Below are 18,957 nucleotides of genomic sequence, written 5' to 3'. Positions count from 1 at the left end.
GGAACTCTAAATATAAAAAAAATTGCATCTGGTAGATTTTTAACCCCTTCCCGCCCACCCCGGCATCCCTTTAAACAGTTCGGAATGCCCACGAATCGGCAATCATCTAATCACTATCACAGTGTGAAGAGGAATAAATTCAACTGGTGCCACACATCGTCAAAACCCAACAGTCACTGGAGTAAAATCAGCCTCTGCCCGGGCCCGCCCCAATGCGTTTCGTCCTGCCCTGTGCATGGGGCGAAAAGCGTTGAAGGGGAAAAGGGCTTAGACCAGTGATGGCGAACCTTGGTACCCCAGAAGTTTTGGAACTACATTTCCCATGATGCTCATGCACTCTGCAGTGTAGTTGATGAGCATCATGGGAAATGTCGTTTCAAAACATCTGGGGTGCCAAGGTTCGCCATCACTGTATCCTCCTCATACTGCATACATTGAGCCAGGGTGGTGACACCTGTATTCATTATTGCAGCTTTCTTGCTTCCTGGTCATTAAAGTGAAACTTTGAATAAAAAATAAAAAAATTGCATCACGTAGGTTTTACCCCCATCCCATAGGCATTCCTTTAAACAGTTTGGAATGCCCAAGGGGCGGGAAGGATGGTCGATCATGTGACCATTGTGAGTGTTAAGAGGAGAGAAAGCCCCAGATGCTGCACACCATCAAAATCTGACAGTCACTGGAGTAAAATCAACCTCAGCCTGGGTTCCATCCAAGCTTTGGCCCGTGGATGGGACGAAACGTGTCCGTACAGATGGCTTGGACAGAGCCGGGCTGAGGTTGTTTTTATTCCAGTGACTGATGAATTTTGCCAGTGTGTGGAATTGGTTGCTTTCACTCCTGTTCATATTACATATATTGAGCCAGGAAGTGCTCTCCGCTGGCCTTCACTCTCAGTGCGAGTTGCCGGACTTGGATGCACAGGAGCTCCGAGCAGCACCCACAGTTTTTTGGGCATGGGTTTACCGTCACAGTGGTCACATGATCATAAGCATGTCCATCCGGTCTACTGATCTTTACCTTGGCCTTAGCTTAGTCTTATCTCTGATCTTTACCTTGGCCTTAGCTCAGTCTTAGCTCTGATCTATACCTTAGTCCTAGCTTGATCTACTAATCTTTAGCTTGGTCCGGGCTTGGTCTACTGATCTTTACCTTGGTCTTGGCTCAGTCTTCTAATCTTTACCTGGGTCTTAGCTCAGTCTACTGATCTTTATCTTGGTTTTAGCTTGGTCTACTGATCTATACATTGGTCTTAGCTCAGTCTACTGATCTTTACCTTCGTCTTAGCTCGGTCTACTGATCTTTACCCTCCTTTTAGCTTGGTCTACTGATTTTGACCTTCTTCTTCTTAGCTCAGTCTACTGATCTTTAGCTCGGTCTACTGATCTATACATTGGTCTTAGCTTGGTCTACTGATCTTTACATTCGTCTTAGCTCGGTCTACTGATCTTTACCCTCCTCTTAGCTTGGTCTACTGATTTTGACCTTCTTCACTCAGTCTACTGATCTTTACCTTCATCTTGGCTCAGTCTACTGATCTTTACCTTCATCTTGGCTCAGCCTACTGATCTTTACCTTCATCTTGGCTCAGCCTACTGATCTTTACCTTCATCTTGGCTCAGCCTACTGATCTTTACCTTCATCTTGGCTCAGCCTACTGATCTTTACCTTCATCTTGGCTCAGTCTACTGATCTTTACCTTCATCTTGGCTCAGCCTACTGATCTTTACCTTGGTCTTAGCTCGGTCTACTGATCTTTATCGGTGTGCTGAGATCTCTCACTCATCTCAGCACATAAACATCGGCCAACCAGCGACTCATATGTGGGTGTAAAGACCACCCTTTTGCCACCGCACATATGTGTTGGATGGTTGTAAAGGGGTTTGCACAGAAGAGACGTACTATGTCTCTTTAGTATCCATATTTCTTACCTGCCTTTCCAGAAGCACAGCTTTGTGTACAATTTCAGCAGCTGCCAAAATGCATGAACTCCCGCATGTGCGCGTGAGTGACGCCTCGACCTAGCTAATCAAAATGGTCGGAGATCGGAACTCTGAAGAAAACCAGCCGACATTGTCAGCGGATGGTAAGGGGAACTCCAGGACAGCACAGCATAGGAGTTGAGGTGAATAATCTCTATTCCCCTGTTGATTCTCACCCAGTGCTCCTCATGAACTCCTGTGCTCTTCTATTGGCCAGCCGATCTGGGACCTGAGTTGTGTCCCAGAAGAATGCTGGCAGGCAGGGGCCACCTAGGGCGAGAGGAGGAGTCGCCTAGGCGGCCCAAAAAGGAAGCAGGAAGTGGGACAGGAAGTCCCACTAAAGGTAAGGTAAACACCCCCCCCAAAAAAATGCCAAATTCAGTGGGCGAGGCATGCTTAAAGCAGAAGTTTCACTTTTGGGTGGAACTCCGCTTTAATGCCATATATGACCTCCCACACTCACCTTAGGCCCCCATAGCTTGTAGCTGGATATTAGCTTTGTTTAGGATTGCTCTTTGGACTGAATGCAGAAAGTAAACGGGAGGACCAGAATGGAGTATGCCAACAAGTGCCATGTGCAACTCAGTGAATTCACAAGATGCCATTATACTGTATGGGTGTTCTCACCCTCTGCATGCATCAGGCGAATGTATCTGCAGTCTTTCTGTAGGCAATGCAGGCTGAAGGACCATTTAAGGCCTTAGCAAGTTATGGGATCCTATTGAGCATTTTGCTACCCCAGAAATAGAAGAAAAAGGTACCTGTGAGATTAATTTCAACGAAAAAATCCCCTTTTTTGTTAATTTAATGTATTTATGTTATTTTCCGGTGTAAGCCTCCCTTCTGGGTGTCACCATCTTGGATGTGATGTCGGTAGCCCCAGCAGATTCAGAGCTTTCACTCTATAACAGCCTTTCTCAAGCCCTTTACCTTAGAGCAGCCATTCTTAATCCGGGGTTCCATGGAATCCTTGGGTTCCTCCAGAGGGGTTCTTTGAGTTGTGGCTGATTGACCTCCTATTTGGTGATTTCCGAAATTGGTGACCGTGTCTAAAGTGTACTAATCCTTTAACCAATACGCAAAGGTGTCCTTATAATTGCCTGGGGTTCTGCTTCATGGTCTAAAGAATGTCCGGTGGAGGGGTGGGCGGGTGTAAAGATTTAATAACCAATAAAAGTCTATATTTCCAATGTACATTCAGTTGTCTTTTATGTGTCTTTGTTTTTATGGCGGCACAGATTACATCAGTGATGAGGGTGTCGGTATTATAGAAGGGCGAGTTAGATGAAGGTCTCGTTATTTGCACAGCCTGTAGTGTAGTTTGTGTGTTTTTATACAGTGCATCCGGAAAGTATTCACAAAGCTTCACTTTTTCCACATTTTGTTATGTTACAGCCTTATTCCAAAATGGATTCAATTCATTATTGTCCTCAAAATTCTACAAACAATCCCCCATAATGACAACGTGAAAGAGGTTTTTTTTAATCTTTGCAAATTTAGAATAAAAAAATCCCATGTACAGAAGTATTCACAGTGGCCTATATTCAAGAAGCAATTGCGTCTGCGTAACCATAGTTACGCAGCGCAATTGCTTACTTGCGCCGGCGTTACAAATGCTCCTGATTCAGGAACCTCGTTACGCCGACGGCAGCCTAAGATATGACAGGCATAAGGCTCTTATGCCAGTCATATCGTAGGCTGCATTCTTACGTTGGCCGCTAGGGGGTGTTCCCATTGTGGTCAGCGTATAGTATGCAAATTGCATACTAACGCCGATTCACAACGTTACAGGAGCCCTGTGTACGCAGTTTACGTCGTTTCCATCCGTCGGGTTTCGCGTAAGGCTGCCCCTTCCAATAGCAGGGGCAGCCAATGTTACATATACCCGTCGTTCCCGCGTCGCAAAGTTTAAATTTTACGTTGTTTGCTTAAGTGAATCGTAAATGGCGCTGGACGCCATTCACGTTCACTTTGAAGCAAATGACGTCCTTGCGAAGTCATTTGCCGCAATGCACGTCGGGAAAGTTTCCCGACGGAGCATGCGCCCTACGCTCGGCGCGGGAACGCGCCTAATTTAAATGATTCCCGCCCCCTACGGGATCATTTAAATTGCGCGCGCTTACGCCGGGCATTTTGCCGGAGCGCCCACGCAATTTACGGAGCTACTGCTCCGTGAATCGAGGGTAGCGCAGATAATTTGCGGGGGCGCAGGGCAAAAACGGTGCCCTGCGCCTACGTAAAAACTGCGCAAATCTTAATGAATCTACTCCAGTCTTTGCACAATACTTTGGTGAAGCTCCTTTGGCACCAATTACAGCCTCGAGTCTTTATGAGTATGAGGATACAAGCTTGGCACACCTATTTTTGGGTAGTTCCTCCCATTCTTCTTTGCAGGACCTCTCAAGCTCCTTCAGGTTGGATGGGGAGCGTCGGTGCACAGCCATTTTCAGATTTCTCCAGAGATGTTCAATCGAGTTCAAGTCTGGGCTCTGGCTGGGCCACTCAAGGACATTCACAGAGTTGCCACTCCTTTGTTATCTTGGCTGTGTTCTTAGGGTCATTGTCTTGTTGGAAGATGAACCTTCGTCCCAGTCTGAGGTCCAGAGCGCCCTGGAGCAGGTTCTCATAAAGTATGTACATTGCTGCATTCATCTTTCCCTCGATCCTGACTAGTCTCCCAGTTCCTGCCACTGAAAAACTTCCCCACAACATGATGCTGCCACCACCGTGCTTCACAGTAGGGATGATATTGGCCAGGTGATGAGCGCTGCCTGGTTTCCTCCAGACATGACGCTTGCCATTCAGGCCAAAGAGTTCAATCTTTGTTTCATCAGACCAGAGAATTTTGTTTCTCATGTTCTGAGAGTCCTTCAGGTGCCTTTTGGCAAACTCCATGTGGGCTGTCATGTGCCTTTTAGTGAGGAATGGCTTCCGTCTTCCCACTCCACCATACAGCCCTGATTGGTGGAGTGCTGCGGAGATGTTTGTTCTTCTGGAAGGTTCTCCTCTCTCCACAGAGAAACACTGGAGCTCTGTCAGAGTGACCATCGGGTTATTGGTCTCCTCCCTGACTGAGGCCCTTCTCCCCCGATTGCTCAGTTTGGTTGGATGGCCCACTCTAGGAAGAGTCCTGGTGGTTCCAAACTTCTTTCATTTACAAATGATGGAGGCCACTGTCCTCATTGGGACCTTCAATGCTGCAGAAATGTTTCTGTACCCTTCCCCAGATCTGTGCCTCCATACAATCCTGTCTCGGAGGTCTACAGACAATTCCTTGGACTGCATGGCTTGGTTTGTGCTCCGACATGCACTGTTATCTGTGGGACCTTCTATAGACAGGTGTGTGCCTTTCCACAATCACGTCCAATCAACTGAATTTACCACAGGTGGACTCCAATCAAGTTGTAGAAACATCTCAAGGATGATCAGTGAAAACAGGAGGCACCTGAGCTCAATTCTAAGGCCGGGTACTAACGAGCAAACATGTACGATGAAAGCGGTCCGTCGGACCGTTTTCACCGTACATGCCTGCCAGATGGCTTCTGTACGATGGTTGTACTAACCATCGTACAGAAATCCGCGCGTAAACACTACGCGGGGCGTGTCCGCGTCGTCGCCGCGACGATGATGCAGCGACGTGGGCGGGCCTGCCATTTAAAGGCTTCCACGCATGCATAAAAGTCATTCGACGCATGCGAGGGACGGCGGGCGCCTGGACATGTACGGTAGGTCTGTACTGACGACCGTACATGTCCGAGCGGGCAGGATTCCAGCGGACGGTTTTAAAACACGTCCAGGAATATTTGTCTGCTGGGAAAAGGCCCGGCGGGCAAATGTTTGCTGGAATTCGGCCCGCTCGCGCCTACACACGACCGAACATGTATGCTGAAACTGGCCCGCGGACCAGTTTTAGCATACATGTTTGGCCGTGTGTACGGGGCCCGAGTGTCGTGGCAAAGGCTGTGAATACTTCTGTACATGGGATTTATTTTTAAATTTGTAATAAGTTTGCAAAGATTTAAAAACAAACTTCTTTCACGTTGTCATTATGGGGGATTGTTTGTAGAATTTTGAGGAAAATAATGAATTTAATCCATTTTGGAATAAGGCCATAACATAACAAAATGTGGAAAAAGTGAAGCGCTGTGAATACTTCCTGGATGCACTGTAATTCCGCGTACACACGATCGGAAATTCTGACAACAAAACCGTGGATTTTTTTCCGACGGATGTTGGCTCAAACTTGTCTTGCATACACACAGCCACACAAATGTCAGAAATTCCGATCGCCAAGAACGCGGTGACGTACAACAGGTACGAGGGCACAATTTAACCACTTGCTTACTGGGCACATAAACCCCCTTCGTTCCCAGGCGAAATTTCAGCTTCCGGCACTGCGTCGCTTTAACTGACATTTGCGCGGTCGTGCGACGTGGCTCCCAAACAAAATTGACGTCCTTTTTTCCCCACAAATAGAGCTTTCTTTTGGTGGTATTTGATCACCTATGTGGTTTTTATTTTTTGCACTATAAACAAAAAAAGAGCGACAATTTAAAAAAAATATATATATTTTTTACTTGTTGCTATAATAAATATCCCAATTTTTTTTTTTTAAAAACTATTTTTTTTCTCAGTTAAGTCCGATACGTATTTTTCGACGTATTTTTGTAAAAAAAAAAACGCAATAAGCGACTGGTTTGCGCAAAAGTTATAGCGCCTACAAAATAGGGGACAGAATTATGATTTTTTTTATGATTTTTTTTTTACTAGTAATGGCGGCGATCTGCGATTTTTATTGGGACTGCGATATTGCGGCGGATGTATCGGACACTTTTGACACAAATTTGGGACCATTCACATTTATACAGCGATCAGTGCTATAAAAATGCACTAATTACTGTATAAATGTGACTGGCAGTGAAGGGGTTAACACTAGGGGGTGAGGAAGGGGTTAAATGTGTACCCTGGGTGTGTTCTAACTGTGTGGGGGGAGGGGGCTGACTGGGGGAGGTGACCGATGCTGTGTCCCTATGTACAAGAGACACAGCATCGGTCTCCTCTGACAGCACATGGAGCTCTGTGTTTACACACAGAGCTCCACGTCCCTGCTGTGTAACCGACGATCGCGTGTACCCGGCGGACATCACGGCCGCCAGGTACACGCATCGGCTTCCCAGCGATGCGCCGGGACAGTGTTTACCCGCTGCGCGCCCCCCAGAGGCGCACGCGGGTAATGCACTTTAAATGACGTCCAAAGACGTCCACTTGGCACCTGAGAGCCGCGCTGTTGACGTCTTTTGTCAATAGCGCGGGTCTCAAGTGGTTAAGGGAAGTTCAATACCAGTCGTGTTAGCAGTTTGGTGAGAAACGATTTGCGCTTTTCAGTCCGTTACAGCGTGACGAATCTCCATTACGAACGCTCGTTTTACCAGACCGATCGCTCCCGTCTCGTACTTGATCCAGAGCATGCGTGGAATTTTCTGCATCGGAATTGTCCACACACGATTGGAATTTACTAGAACCATTTTGTTGTCGGAAAATTTGAGAACCAGATCCGATGGAGCCTACACACGGTCTGAATTTCCGACAAAAAGCTCCCATCGAACATTTGTTGTCAGAAATTCCGGCCGTGTGTACGCAGCATAAGGCTGGGATCTCCGCATCCAATTCGCAATAGCAGGAGATTTTGACCATCTCTCGATGGAGCCGGTTCACATCTCTTCGCTGCGGCTTCAGTGCGAATTTGCGCAGGAGTCCTGTGTGTCTTTTGCTTCGTCTCGGTCAATTCAACCATAAATTTGGTCTGAAATCGGACCTGAAACGGTGAATGAGGACACACCGGACCCCTGATGGGAGCCGCATGCAGCGATGGTGTGATCCCAGCCTGATACTCAACAGGTTTAGTGTTGCATCTCTAAAATATCTTACACATTGCTAGGTACAGATTGGCCAAAAAAAAATATTCAAATATTTTTTATTTTGCCCATTGTTACACTTTTAATTTCACCAAATCTTTAGAATTTCTACACTATGGGGGTTATTTACGAAAGGCAAATCCACTGCAGTCGCTGTAAATCTGAGGGGTAGATCTGAAATGAGGGGGATGCTCTGCTGATTTTATCATCCAATCATGTGCAAGCAGTGCACAGATATTAGTGGATGCAGTGCTGCCACCTGGTGTAGAATTGGTATAATTACCATTTATTGTAAGTGTTGGGCAGTATACTGGCACTTTATGAGTAAAGGACAGTGATAAAGTCTCATGGTGTCAGTGCAGAGAGCAATGTGTAAGTGCTTGTGGTTGTTTAACCACTTAAGACCCGGACCTTTAGGCAGCTAAAGGACCCGGCCAGTTTTTGCGATTCGGCACTGCGTCGCTTTAACTGACAATTGCGCGGTCGAGCGACGTGGCTCCCAAACAAAATTGGCGTCCTTTTTTTCCCACAAATAGAGCTTTCTTTTGGTGGTATTTGATCACCTTTGCGGTTTTTATTTTTTGCGCTATAAACAAAAATAGAGCGACAATTTTGAAAAAAATTCAATATTTTTTACTTTTTGCTATAATAAATATCCCCCAAAAATATATAAAAAAACATTTTTTCCCCTCAGTTTAGGCCGATACGTATTCTTCTACATATTTTTGGTAAAAAAAAAATCGCAATAAGCGTTTATCGATTGGTTTGCGCAAATTTTTTTACTACTAATGGCGGCGATCAGCGATTTTTTTCGTGACTGCGACATTATGGCGGACACTTCGGATAATTTTGACACATTTTTGGGACCATTGTCATTTTCACAGCAAAAAATGCATTAAAAATGCCCTGGGGTGGATTCAGGTAGGGGCACGCAATTTAAAAGGCGGCGCAGCGTATCGTATTTACGCTACGCCGCCGTAACATACAGGAGAAAGTGCTGTATTCACGAAGCACTTGCTCCGTAAGTTGCGGCGGCGTAGCGTAAAAGGGGCCGGCGTAAGCGCGCGTAATTCAAATGATCCGGTAGGGGGCGTGGATCATTTAAATTAGGCGCGTTCCCGCGCCGAACGTACTGCGCACGCGCCGTCCCTAAAATTTCCCGACGTGCATTGCGGTAAATGACGTCGCAAGGACGTCATTGGTTTCGACGTGAACGTAAATGGCGTCCAGCGCCATTCACGGACGACTTACGCAAACGACGTAAAATTTTCAAATCGCGACGCTGGAACGACGTCCATACTTAATATTGGCTGCGCCTCCTAATAGCAGGAGCAGCCTTACGCCGAAAAAGCCTTAACGCAAACGACGTAAAAAACGAATGGTCCATGCACATGAACCCATTTTCCACTACTTCTGAGAAGTACCGTATTTATCGGGGAATTGCGCGCTCCGGCGTATAGCGCGCACCCCTAAAGTGGACCCGCATTCCTGTGGAAAAAAGATTTTAGTACTTACAGTTTTGGTGTCTTGCGCGGCGGCCCCGGCGTCCGTCTGCGGCTTCGGGTGTCCTCTTCGTCGGGTCCAGCGTCCTCCCCGCTCGATACCCGCTTTCCCGCACTGAGTTTGAATACTGCGCCGGCATATACACTCGTGTATAGTCGGGCAGGCTCGGCTACTCTCGCACTCACGTCCTGTACGTCCAGGACGTGAGCGCGAGAGGAGCCGAGCCTGCCCGCAGTATTCAAACTCGGCGCAGGAAAGCGGGTATCGGCGTATATCGCGCACCCACGATTTTGCCCTGAAGTGCGCGGTATACGCCAATAAATACGGTAATTTACTGCTATGCTGTGTACAATTCTTGTCTAGTTCTGTGTTTTATAACAGAACGTCAAAATGTAAACCAGCAAGTTCTGAGTGTTCTTATTAGTTTCATCATTTCCCTTCAGGATTAAACAAATATTCTGCATCTGAATATATAGAAGACAGGAAAACCTTCCATCTAGGTAACGGAGGTGCTGCTCCAAGGTAGAGAGTTGTGGTCAGTGCAGCCTTCTGAGCAGCAGGTCCCCAATCTAATTCATCCCAAAGGTGCTCTATTGGGTTGAGGTCAGGACTCTGTGCAGGCCAGTCAAGTTCCTCCACCCCAAACTCGCTCATCCATGTCTTTATGGACCTTGTTTTGTGCACTGGTGTGCAGTCATGTTGGAACAGGAAGGGGTCATCCCCAAACTGTCCCCACAAAGTTGGGAGCATGAAATTGTCCAAAATGTCTTGGTATGCTGATGCTTTAAGAGTTCCCTTCACTGGAACTAAGGGGCCAAGTCCAACTTCCAAAAAACAACCCCACACCATAATCCCCCCTCCACCAAATGGTTTGGACCAGCGCACAAAGCAAGGTCCATAAAGACATGGGCCTGGATTCAAGAAGCAATTGCGCCTGTGTAACCATAGGTTACACAGCGCAATTGCTTACTTGCCCCGGCGTAACAAATGCTCCTGATTCAGGAACCTCGTTACGCCGACTGCAGCCTAAGATCTGCGCGGCATAAGGCTCTTATGCCCGCATATCTTAGGCTGCATTCTTGCGATGGCCGCTAGGTGGCGTTCCCGTTGTGCTCAGCGTATAGTATGCAAATTGCATACTAACACTGATTCACAACGTTACGCGAGCCCTGCGTACGCAATTTACGTCGTTTCCGTACGGCGTTTTTCGTAATGTTACGTATACCCGTCGTTCCCGCGTCGCGAAATTTCAAATTTACGTAGTTTGCGGAAGTGATTCGTGAATGGCGCTGGCCGCCATTCACGTTCACTTTGAAGCAAATGACGTCCTTGCGACGTCATTTGCTGCAATGCACGCCGGGAAAGTTTCCCGACGGAGCATGCGCTCTACGATCGGCGTGGGAACGCGCCTAATTTAAATGATTCCCGCCCCCTACGGGATCATTTAAATTGCGCGCGCTTACGCTGGGCATTTTGCCGGCGCGCCCACGCAATTTACGGAGCTACTGCTCCGTGAATCAAGGGCAGCGCAGTAAATTTGCGGGGGCGCAGGGCAAAAACGTTGCCCTGCGCCTCCGTAAAAAAAGCGCAATTGTATCTGAATCTAGCCCAGGGATGAGAGAGTTTGAGATGAAGGAACTTGACTGGCCTGCACAGAGTCCTGACCTCGATAGAAGACCTTTGGGATGAAATAGAGCGGAGACTGCGAGCCAGGCCTTCGTCAACATCCGTGACCTCACAAATGCGCTTTTGGAAGAATGGTCAAACATTCCCATAGACACACTCCTAAACCTTGTGGACAGCCTTCCCAGAAGAGTTGAAGCTGTTATAGCTGCAAAGGGTGGGCCAACTCAATATTCAACCCTACAGACTAAGACTGGGATGCCACTGAAGTTCATGTGAATGTAAAGGCAAGCGTCCCAATACTTTTGACAATATAGTGTACTTTGCAAATACAATCTCATCGCGGTATGAAAAATTATTTGTAGTATTTTTACAAAAAAAATTAAAATACAATTGACCAAAAACTGATATAAAGTGACAATTAGCGGTAATCCTGTACAGGTCAGATTTTATGGTATAAGTGGTGCATCACTGCCATCTAGTGGAGAATTTCAATAATACTTTCTATGTGTAAAATAGACTTGTGTGCATTGATGATGTGCAGTAACACAAACAGCAGAGCACATTTTGTTTCTTTCTAAAATGTCTGTTGCATAGGTCCTAACAAAAAAAAATAATCAAATATATATATATATATCTTTAACAGATAAGTCTGACTTTATGTTTTTAATCTCATACGGACCATAAGAAGTTAGGAACAGTAGACAATGGGGTAGATTCACATAGAAGATACGCCGTCGTATCTCTGAGTGCGGGCCGTCGTATCTATGCACCTGATTCATAGAATCAGTTACGCATAGATTTCCCTAAGATCCGACCGGCGTAAGTGTCTTACACCGTCGTATCTTAGGGTGCATATTTACGCTGGCCGCTAGGTGGCGCTTCCGTATATTTACGCGAGGAATATGCAAATGAGCTAGATACACCGATTCAGAAACGTACGTCCGGCCGGCGCATTTTTTTTACGTCGTTTACGTTCGGCTTTTTCAGGCGTATAGTTACCCCTGCTATATGAGGCGTATCCTATGTTAAGTATGGCCGTCGTTCCCGCGCCGAGTTTTGAAAATTTTACGTCGTTTGCGTAAGTCGTTCGTGAATAGGGCTGGACGTAATTTACGTTCACGTCGAAAGCAATGACGGTTTGCGGCGGAATTTCGAGCATGCTCACTGGGATTTTTTCACGAACGGCGCATGCGGCGTTCGCAAAAAAGTAAAATACGCGGGGTCAAGTGAAATTTTAATAAAACACGCCCCCAACATCCCCATTTAAATTAGGCGGGCTTACGCCGCCACACATACGTTACGCCGCCGTAACTAAGGGCGCGAGTTGTTTCTGAATACAGAACTTGCGCCCTAAATTACGGCGGCGTAACGTATCTGAGATACGTTATGCCGGGCGGATAGATAGACCATTCTATCTGAATCTAGCCCAAAGTAATTAATTCAAACAATATGAATTAATAAGAAAAGGGAGCGATTCCTAAAATAATTTCAGTGTACGTGTGTCGGGGAAAAAAAAAAAGATGTTGAAGAGATAATATGTTCCAGTGCAGAAAGTCGGCAACAATCGGGTTGTATTTCGCTATTGAAAACATCTACATACAGGTTTGATTTGATTTCACACAAAAATGGTCTAATGCTGCCATCTAGTGGATCTTTTGCAAATATACCTTTTCCATTTACATTGGTTTAAACCTACAAATACAGTATGCAATTAAACATAATTACAACATAAACACATATGCTTGTGCCACTTAACCCCCTTGGTGCTGTCCCCTGGCTCTTTAACCACTTAAGGACCGGACCTTTAGGCAGCTAAATGCCCAGGCCAGGTTTTGCGATTCGGCACTGCGTCGCTTTAACAGACAATTGCGCGGTCATGCGAAGGGGCTCCCAAACAAAATTGGCGTCCTTTTTTCCCCACAAATAGAGCTTTATTTTGGTGGTATTTGATCGCCTCTGCGGTTTTTATTTTTTGCGCTATAAACAAAAATAGAGCGACAATTTTGAAAAAAAATACAATATTTTTTACTTGTTGCTATAATAAATATGCCAATTTAAAAAAAAAACTCATTTTTTTTTCTCAGTTTAGGCCGATACGTATTCTACATATTTTTAGTAAAAAAAAAAAAAAAATCGCAATAAGCGCAAAAGTTATAGCGCCTACAAAATAGGGGACAGAATTATTATTATTTTTTTTTTTTTTTACTAGTAATGGCGGTGATCTGCGATTTTTATTGGGACTGTGACGTTATGGCGGACACATCGGACACTTTTGACACATTTTTGGCGCCATTCACATTTATACTGCGATCAGTGCTATAAATAGGCACTAATTACTGTATAAATGTGACTGGCATTGACTGGGTTAACACTAGGGGGTGAGGAAGGGGTTAAATGTATTCCCTGCATTGTGTTCTAACTGTGTGGGGAGGGGGGTGACTGGGGGCGGTGACCGATCTATGTCCCTATGTACAAGGGACACAGATCGGTCTCCTCTCTGTGAGAGCCGGCAATGAGAGATGATCTCATATGTTTACATATGAGATCATCTCTCATTGGCCGCACAGATCGCATCGCAAACGGCCACTCTGATTGGCCGTTCGCGGCGATCTGTAATTGGCTGTGTCCAAGGGACACGGCCAACACAGAGTTTCCCCGCTGCGCGCTCTGGAGCGCGCGCAGGAAATGCCCAAAGGGGCGGACGTCAATTGACGTCCAGTTGGATATTAAGGTCCGCGCTGTAGCCGTCATTCGGCTATAGCGCGGGTCTCAAGAAGTTAAGTCGTGCATATATGAATGGGAATCATTGGAAAACACGAGGAACGGCTTGTCATGCGACTTTGATACATAAGTGTGAATGGAGCCTTACTGGTTCACACTGGTGAGATACAAGTCACGCCCCATTAAGTGCAAATAAACCGTTTTAATAGGAGCGGCTTGAGTCGCTCTGGCTTAGAAAATGGTTACGGCGCTACTTTTTGGTGCGACGTCGGCACAACTTGCATTGACTCCTGATTAGGAAGTCATATGCGAGTCGTGCCGAAGTCACAGTGGGATGTCAGCTTCAAAGTCACATGAAAATTCCATGAGGTTGTGGCAGTGTAAACCGGGTCTAAGGCTGGACTACTACCTACGCATGCATACTGAGGGGGTGATTTACTAAAACTGGAGAGTGCAAAATCTGGTGCAGCTCTGCACAGAAACCTATCGGCTTCCAGGTTATATTGTCAAAGTGAATGGCATTTCAACACGCATCAATGCATGGAAATGTGGCTTCAGGAGCGATCCGGGACGACGGCGCGGCTATTCGTTTCTAGCCGCCCCCCTCGCGATCGCTCCCCGAAGCTGAAGAACGCGGAGAGCCGTATGTAAACACGGCTTCCCCGTGCTTCACTGTGGCGGCTGCATCGATCGAGTGATCCCTTTTATAGGGAGACTCGATCGATGACGTCATTCCTACAGCCACACCCCCCTACAGTTGTAAACACACACTAGGTGAACCCTAACTCCTACAGCGCCCCCTGTGGTTAACTCCCAAACTGCAACTGTCATTTTCACAATAAACAATGCAATTTAAATGACAATGGTCCCAAAAATGTGTCAAAATTGTCCGAAGTGTCCGCCATAATGTCGCAGTCACAAAAAAATCGCTGATCGCCGCCATTAGTAGTAAAAAAAATAAATAATAAAACTATCCCCTATTTTGTAAACGCTATAAATTTTGCGCAAACCAATCGATAAATGCTTATTGCGATTTTTTTTTACCGAAAATAGGTAGAAGAATACGTATCGGCCTAAACTGAGGAAAAAATAAAATTATATATGTTTTTGGGGGATATTTATTATAGCAAAAAGTAAAAAATATTGCATTTTTTTCAAAATTGTCGCTCTATTTTTGTTTATAGCGCAAAAAATAAAAACCGCAGAGGTGATCAAATACCACCAAAAGAAAGCTCTATTTGTGGGGAAAAAAGGACGCCAATTTTGTTTGGGAGCCACGTCGCACGACCGCGCAATTGTCTGTTAAAGCGACGCAGTGCCGAATTGTAAAAACCCCTTGGGTCATTTAGCAGCAAATTGGTCCGGTCCTTAAGTGGTTAATGTGAATGCATTATTGCATGCAAAGGTACGATTGGGGCCTTAATTTCTTTATTTTTTTATTTTTCACAAATCTGCATAAAAAAGAGGAACCGATTAATATTATTATTATTTTTAATAAAGAAAATAATATATATATTTTTATTTTTTTTACTAAATATTTTTTGTTAAGAGATTTGTAAGTTTTACAAACAAACATACAAATAAGAAAAAAATGCAAAATGAAAACAGAAAACATGACATTAGTATCTCTACGGATTTTTCATTGTTGGTTTTGGTTTTAGATATACTGTAAATGTAATCAATCCAACATTCTATACATTGTATGGATCTAGACCGGTGCAGCGTTTAGAAGAATGACTGTGATATGAGATTCCTGTTTGGACTGGTTAATTACTGATTGCTCGTAGTGGGTGGTGTCATTGTTTTTTTTGTTTTGTTTTTTGTGTAAATAATTATATATAATATATATACAGTTCACCTTCCGATATATAGGGGCAGATCCACAAAGAGAGTACGCCGGCGTATCTACTGATACGCCGGCGTACTTTCAAATTTCCCGCGTCGTATCTTTGTTTTGAATCCTCAAACCAAGATACGAAGGCATCTGGGTTAGATCCGACAGGTGTACGTCTTCGTAGGCCTTCGGATCTAAGATGCAATACTTCGGCGTCCGCTGAGTGGCGTTCACGTTGTTTTCCGCGTCGGGTATGCAAATGAGCTATTTCCGACGATCCACGAACGTACTCGCGGCCGTCGCATTCTCTTACGTCGTCTCTAGTCGGCTTTTTCCGGCGTATAGTTAAAGCTGCTATTTTGCGGCGTATAGTTAGATTTGCCATGTTAAGTATGGCCGTCGTTCCCGTGTCGAAATTTGAAGTTTTTATTTTTTTTGCGTAAGTCGTCCGTAAGTCACGTCTAAGTTTAAAAAATGACCTCCTTGCGACGTCATTTCGCACAATGCACGGCGGGATATTTAGAAACGGTGCATGCGCAGTTCATTCGGCGCGGGGACGCGCTTCATTTAAATGAAACACGCCCCCTAATCGCCGATTTGAATTCCGCACCGTTACGCCGCTTGAGATACACTACGCCGCCGTAACTTACGGCGCAAATTCTTTGGGGATTCGAACTGGCCTAATGTAAGTTACAGCGGCGTAGCGTATCTCACATACGCTGCGCCGATCTATTTGTATGTGAATCTACCCCATAGTATTTTGGCAGTACTATGTATTGTCAAATGTGCTGTCATTGTTTTTTTTTTTTTTGCACGGAAATTTGTGAATAATTATATATAAATATATATATATAGGCCCGGATTCAGATACGAGTTACGACAGCGTATCTCCGGATATGCCGTTGTATCTCTGAGTGCGCAGCGTCGTATCTATGCGCCTGATTCTTACAATCAGTTACACATAGATTTCCCTAAGATCCGACCGGCGTAAGTCTCTTACACCGTCGTATCTTAGGCTGCATATTTACGCTGGCCGCTAGGTGGCGCTTCCGTAGATTTACGCAAGGAATATGCAAATTAGGTAGATACGGCGATTCAGAAACGTACGTCCGCCCGGCGCATTTTTTTTACGTAGTTTGCGTTAGGCTTTTTCCGGCGTAAAGTTACCTCTCATAAAGCAGGGGTAAGTCATGTTAGGTATGGACGGTGGAAACACACGAACAGCGTCGTATTTTACGTCGTTTACGTAAGTCGTTCGCGAATAGGGCTGTACGTAAGCTACGTTCACATCGAAAGCATTGACAGTTTGCGGCGTAATTTGGAGCATGCGCACTTGGAAACGTTCAAGGACGGCGCATGCGCCGTTCGTAAAAAAAACGTCAATTACGTGGGGTCACAAGTAATTTAAATAAAACACGCCCACATCATCCACATTTGAATTAGTCGGGCTTACGCCGACACATTTACACTACGCCGCCGTAACTTAGGGCGCAAGTTCTTTCTGAATACAGAACTTGCGCCCGAAGTTACGGCGGCGTAATGTATCTGAGATACGTTACGCCCGCCGATAGAGACGAAAATGTATCTGAATCCGGGCCACAATATATATATACACACACTGTATAGTATTTTGGCAATACTATGTGCTGTCATTTTTTTTTTTTTTACGGAATTGTGTGAATAATTATATATAATTTCTATACAGTTCACCTCCTATTACAGTGCAATGTAATTTCTTATTGGCAATGGGTAAGAATTAAGGGCCAGATTCAGGTAGAATTGCGGCGGTGTAATGTATCGTAGATACGTTACAACGCCGCAAGTTTTCATCGCAAGTGCCTGATTCACCAAGCACTTGCGATGAAAAACCTACGCTGGCGGCCTCTGGCTCAAGGCGGGCCTATTCAAATGGGCGTGTGCCATTTAAATTAGGTGCGCTCCCGCGCCGGACCTACTGCACATGCTCCGTTCCGTAATTCCCGTCGTGCTTTGCGCGCCTTGACGTTATTTTTTAACGCGTAGCGTAATTCCGTATTCCCGGACGGCTTACGCAAACGACGTTATTTTTTAAATTTTGACGCGGGAACGACGGCCATACTGTATACAGCAATACGATTGCTGCGTAAAGTTAAGGCACTAAAAAAACCGACTAACTTTGCGACGGGAAACTGGACTAGCGGCGACGTATCGAACGCGAAAATCCGTCGGGAATCGCCGTAACTCCTAATTTGCATACCCGACGCTGGTTTACGACGCAAACTCCCCCCAGCGGCGGCCACGGTATTGCATCCTAAGATCCGAGAGTGTAAAACAATTACACCTGTCGGATCTTCTGGCTATCTATGCGTAACTGATTCTATGAATCAGTCGCATAGATAGAAACAGAGATACGCCGTCGTATCAGGAGAAACGCCGTCATATCTCCACTGTGAATCTGGCCCTAAATTCCAATATACACTGTATAGTATTTTGGCAGTATTCTTTACACTGTATATTATGGAAGTACTACGTATTGTCATAGGGCTGTCATTGTGTCGTAGTCAACAACTAGTTAAATAAGTTCTGTACGGAATTTTTTTTTTTTTTCTATTCCTACAATGTATTTGTATACTTTTGTATCATTAAAAGCCCCTTCGAATATTTATACTTAAAGTTTAAACCACGACCATAAGAAAAGTATTTCTTGAAAGTGTTAAAAATCTGTGACGTGGTTAGAGAAGAAAAGTCTGGATGTTTCCTCCGCCGCCTCCCCGTCGGTTTCAGTCTCACAATCTTGGCTCTTTAGAGACGCCGCGTGGGAAAATGACGCCACGATTTAAAACTTGCGCCTCAATCCCCGCGACGTTTCCGCCTCTCACACACCCCGCGTCACGCCTCCTTCTCTTATAGCTCAGTCACATGAAAACAACAAAACTAATTGACGGTTTTGATTACCAGATAGAAGGTCCGCTGTGAATGCTGCGCTAAGAAAATTGTATTTTTATTCCTCGTCTTACAATTAAAGATATTCATTCTACTTGGGTAAATTCCTGGTATAATAAGCCGTTTGTTCTTCTGTGCTTCCAAAAGAAAAAAAAAAAGAACTATTGATTTTATAGTGTTATACCCAGTTGTATGCTGCTAAATCAGGGGTCTCAAACTCAAATTACCTGAGGGTCACAAGACAAGTTTTCATATGTAGATTTTTTTTATGAAGATTTTAAAGGGTAAAAAAGTTTGTCGGCATTCCACAAACGGGCGCAATTTTGAAGCGTGACATGTTGGGTATGAATTTACTCGGCGTAACATTATCTTTCATAATATTTAAAAAAATGGGGATAACTTTACTGTTGTCTTATTTTTTAATTAAAAAAAGTGTAATTTTTTCCCAAAAAAG

This window comes from Rana temporaria, chromosome 1 (genome assembly GCF_905171775.1).
Source record: "Rana temporaria chromosome 1, aRanTem1.1, whole genome shotgun sequence".
Taxonomy (NCBI): Eukaryota; Metazoa; Chordata; class Amphibia; order Anura; family Ranidae; genus Rana; species Rana temporaria.
The sequence above is the reverse complement of the archived record's forward strand: the minus strand, read 5'-3'. Positions refer to the sequence as shown.